This window comes from Chrysemys picta, unplaced genomic scaffold (genome assembly GCF_011386835.1).
Source record: "Chrysemys picta bellii isolate R12L10 unplaced genomic scaffold, ASM1138683v2 scaf268, whole genome shotgun sequence".
NCBI lineage: Eukaryota > Metazoa > Chordata > Testudines > Emydidae > Chrysemys > Chrysemys picta.
In genome coordinates, this window is record NW_027052975.1 from 20001 (window position 1) to 25000 (window position 5000).

The window sequence follows — 5000 nt, forward strand, 5'->3', positions numbered from 1 at the left end:
GAAGCGAACCGGCCAGCAGGTGAACCCGTTCGATTCCACGGGTTGACCTGGTGCCCGGGAAGCGAACCGGCCAGCAGGTGAACCCGTTCGATTCCACGGGTTGACCTGGTGCCCGGGAGGGGACTCTGAAAATTTTTCAGCCCTTTCGACTCGGGGTTGACCTGGTGGCCGAGAGGGGACTCGCACGGCAGGCAAGCCGCCCTGGGCTCACCCTCCCCGGCCGCAGCGAGGGACTGCCTCCCGGTCGACTGGATCGGGCCCCTGGAAGTCTGGAAAAAAGAATGGAACCTGACGCCTCCGAGGAGGGGGCGCCCAGGGAAGGAGGGAGATCCGGGTTGACCTGCTGACCGGACGGGAAAGAGGCCACCGGGCGTCCCCCCCCCCTTAAAACCTAGGGGTTGACCTGGTGGCCGGAAAGCGAACCGGCCAGCAGGTGAACCCGTTCGATTCCACGGGTTGACCTGGTGCCCGGGAAGCGAACCGGCCAGCAGGTGAACCCGTTCGATTCCACGGGTTGACCTGGTGCCCGGGAAGCGAACCGGCCAGCAGGTGAACCCGTTCGATTCCACGGGTTGACCTGGTGCCCGGGAAGCGAACCGGCCAGCAGGTGAACCCGTTCGATTCCACGGGTTGACCTGGTGCCCGGGAGGGGACTCTGAAAATTTTTCAGCCCTTTCGACTCGGGGTTGACCTGGTGGCCGAGAGGGGACTCGCACGGCAGGCAAGCCGCCCTGGGCTCACCCTCCCCGGCCGCAGCGAGGGACTGCCACCCGGCCGACTGGATCGGGCCCCTGGAAGTCTGGAAAAAAGAATGGAACCTGACGCCTCCGAGGAGGGGGCACCCAGGGAAGGAGGGAGATCCGGGTTGACCTGCTGACCGGACGGGAAAGAGGCCACCGGGCGTCCCCCCCCCCTTAAAACCTAGGGGTTGACCTGGTGGCCGGAAAGCGAACCGGCCAGCCGGTGAACCCGTCCGATTCCACGGGTTGACCTGGTGGCCGGGAAGCGAACCGGCCAGCAGGTGAACCCGTTCGATTCCACGGGTTGACCTGGTGCCCGGGAGGGGACTCTGAAAATTTTTCAGCCCTTTCGACTCGGGGTTGACCTGGTGGCCGAGAGGGGACTCGCACGGCAGGCAAGCCGCCCTGGGCTCACCCTCCCCGGCCGCAGCGAGGGACTGCCACCCGGCCGACTGGATCGGGCCCCTGGAAGTCTGGAAAAAAGAATGGAACCTGACGCCTCCGAGGAGGGGGCGCCCAGGGAAGGAGGGAGATCCGGGTTGACCTGGTGACCGGACGGGAAAGAGGCCACCGGGCGTCCCCCCCTTAAAACCTAGGGGTTGACCTGGTGGCCGGAAAGCGAACCGGCCAGCCGGTGAACCCGTCCGATTCCACGGGTTGACCTGGTGGCCGGGAAGCGAACCGGCCAGCAGGTGAACCCGTTCGATTCCACGGGTTGACCTGGTGCCCGGGAGGGGACTCTGAAAATTTTTCAGCCCTTTCGACTCGCGGTTGACCTGGTGGCCGAGAGGGGACTCGCACGGCAGGCAAGCCGCCCTGGGCTGACCCTCCCCGGCCGCAGCGAGGGACTGCCTCCCGGCCGACAGGATCGGGCCCCTGGAAGTCTGGGGGGGGGGGGGAATCGCCCCACGCCTCCGAGGAGGGCTGCCCGGGCGGGCCTGGCCCCGGAGCTCGAAAAAAAAAAAAAGGATCGGGCCCACTAGAGACATGGACCAGGCCGCCCTGGGCTCACCCTCCCCGGCCGCAGCGAGGGACTGCCTCCCGGCCGACTGGATCGGGCCCCTGGAAGTCTGGGGGGGGGGGGAAATGGAACCTGACGCCTCCGAGGAGGGGACGCCCAGGGAAGGAGGGAGATCCGGGTTGACCTGGTGACCGGACGGGAAAGAGGCCACCGGGCGTGCCCCCGTTAAAACCCCTAGGGGTTGACCTGGTGGCCGGAAAGCAAACCGGCCACTGGGTAGGCCGGTCGGCAACCTAGGGGTTGACCTGGTGGCCGGGAAGCGAACCGGCCAGCAGGTGAACCCGTCCGATTCCACGGGTTGACCTGGTGCCCGGGAGGGGACTCTGAAAATTTTTCAGCCCTTTCGACTCGGGGTTGACCTGGTGGCCGAGAGGGGCCTCGCACGGCAGGCAAGCCGCCCTGGGCTCACCCTCCCCGGCCGCAGCGAGGGACTGCCCCTCCCCACCCCCCGGCTGACAGGATCGGGCGCACTGGAAGTCCGGGACAGTATTTTCCCCGACGCCGGGGAGGGCGGGCGGAGGGGCTCTGGCGGCCAGCCCGGGCCCCGGAGCTCGAAAAGGAAAAAAGGACCGGGCCCGCGAGAGACGGGGGCCCTGCCGCAGGGGGGGGGGCAGTCCGACCGGGGCTCACCGTGCGGCAGGCCCGGGCGTCGGCAGGGGAAAGCGGGCGAGGAGGCGCGGGGCCGGGTGCCTACGGCCATACCGGACCGAACGCCCCCGATCCCGTCCGATCTCGGAAGGTAAACCGTCCCGGGCCTGGCTAGTACTTGGATGGGTGACCGCCTGGGAATCCCAGGTGCCGTAGGCAGCTTTTCCCGGTCCGAGTCAGCTCTCTCTCCTTTTCTGGGGGGGAAGGAGAGGGGGGGACGGGCCGGAAAGCCCCTCGTCGCTCCTGCCGAGTCGGAGGTCGCGGCCGCAGGTCACGGGTCTGGGCGCCTGGGGTCCGGCTCCCCACCCACCCGGCTTCCTCCGCGGAGGACCCCCCCCGGGGCCACCGAAGCCGCTGGGGGAGACGCCGGGCATGGGGCGGACTGGCCCGGACCCTCCCGGCCGCCGGCCCGCAGGTCCGCCCCGAATCCCCCCCCGCGGCCACCCAGGCCAGGCCTGGCCAGGCGGGACGGACGGCGGGTGTCCAGCGCCCAGCGGCTTCCTCCAGCGGGGACCCACGGACCCCAAAGCCGCAGGGGGAGGCCCCGGGCCTGGGACGGACTCGCTCGGACCCCCTGCGCCCGGCCGCCGGCCCGCGGGACCGCCCCGAATCCCCCCGCGGCCACCCAGGCCAGGCCTGGCCAGGCGGGACGGACGGCGGGTGTCCAGCGCCCAGCGGCTTCCTCCAGCGGGGACCCACGGACCCCAAAGCCGCAGGGGGAGACCCCAGGCCCGGGACCGACTCGCTCGGACCCCCCGCCTCCCCTGCGCCCGGCCGCCGGCCCGCGGGACCGCCCCGAATCCCCCCGCGGCCACCCAGGCCAGGCCTGGCCAGGCGGGACGGACGGCGGGTGTCCAGCTCCCAGTGGCTTCCGCCAGCGGGGACCCACGGACCCCAAAGCCGCAGGGGGAGGCCCCGGGCCCGGGACGGACTCGCTCGGACCCCCCGCCTCCCCTGCGCCCGGCCCCCGGCCCGCGGGACCGCCCCGAATCCCCCCGCGGCCATCCAGGCCAGGCCTGGCCTGGCGGGCCGGTGTGCAGCTCCCCCGGGCTTCCTCCCCCGACGACCCGCGCCCCCCTGAGCCGCAGGCGGAGACCCCGGCCCCGGGGCGGACCGGCCCGGGCTCGCCCGAGCCCCCTGCGCCCGGCCCGCAGGACCGCCCCCCCGAATCCCCCGGGAGAGGCCCGGCCTGCACGCCACTGACGACCCGCGGCCCCCAAAGTCGCAGGAGGCGCCCCCCCCCCCCGGTTAGCCCCGTCTCGCTCCGCGCCCCCCGCCCCTCGCTGCCGGGACCGGGCGCCGCCCCAGAGTCAGCCGCAGCCGGCCGGCCTGAGAGCTGCCCTCCTGTGGACGACGGTGAGTTTACCTTGATACTAACCGGCCGTCAGCCAGGTCAACCCCATTGCTAGACTGGGGTGGACCTGGTGGCCGAGTGGGGACTTGGAACATTTGACAGCTGCTTCCCGGGGCTTGACCGGTTGTCCTGAACGCCCCCCACCCCCACCCCCAGCCCCCGGCTCCTGCTCCCCTCTCCCCAGCCTCGGTGCTCCGCTCCCTGCCTCGGAGGCTGCCTCTCTGCGGCGCCTGCATCGCCTCCGAGGACGCGCACCCTCCGGAGGCTGGACGTAAACCCACCACTGCCGCCGACCCGGCTCTCCGAGGGACGACTGTGAGGCCCCCCACCCCACCCCACCCCCGGACCGCCCTGGGGACGACTGCTAAGCCTCCCCCACCGGACCGCCCGGGGGAAGACTGCGACGCCTCCCGCCAGGCCCCCACCCAGCCTGGGGGAAGACTGCTAAGCCTCCCCCCCACACACACACACACACACTGTCGGGGGATGACGATTAAGCCTCTCCCGGACTGCCCGGGGGAAGACTATTAAGCCTCCCCTGGAACCACTATTAAGCCTGCCCCCGGAGTCCTCGGGGGATGACTGCTAAGCCTCCCCCACCGGACCACCCGGGGCAAGACTGCTAAGCCTCCCTCCCACACACACACACACTGTCAGGGGAGGACTATTAAGCTTTCCCGCTGGAGCGCCCGGGGCGGACGACTGTTAAGCCTGCCCCCGGAGTCCTCGGGGGAGGACTATTAAGCTTTCCCCCCTGGAGCGCCCGGGGGGGGGGGGGGGGGGGACGACTATTAAGCCTGGCCCCCGGAGTCCTCGGGGGACGACTATTAAGCCTCCCCCGGACCTGCTCCCTCTCGACTATTAAGCCCCCCCTCTGCGGTCCTCAGCACCACTGCCGCGCTGCCCTGGGAGTGGGGTGACATCCGGTCCGGAAAGCAAACCGGCCACCAGGTCAACCCGTCGAATCCAATGGGTTGACCTGGTGGCCGGAAAGCAAACCGGTCGCCAGGTCAACCCGTCGAATCCAATGGGTTGACCTGGTGGCCGGAAAGCAAACCGGCCGCCAGGTCAACCCAGTAGATTCAGCGGGTTGACCTGGTGGCCGAACGGGGACTTTGAAAATTTGACAGCCGCTTCCCGGGGGTTGACCTGTTGTCCCGGTGGGGACTTTGAACATTTGACAGCCGCCTCCCAGGGCTTGACCTGTTGTCCCGGTGGGGACTTTGAACATTTGACA

General features: G+C 70.3%; 1 non-coding gene across 1 annotated transcript; it reads left to right on the plus strand.

The window, feature by feature from the left end:
- Window positions 1-2449: 2449 nt before the first annotated feature.
- On the plus strand, window positions 2450-2568 carry LOC135978459 (5S ribosomal RNA). The gene has a single exon (XR_010595878.1). It is a non-coding gene; the product is annotated as a 5S ribosomal RNA (ribosomal RNA).
- The last annotated feature ends 2432 nt before the right edge of the window (window positions 2569-5000 follow it).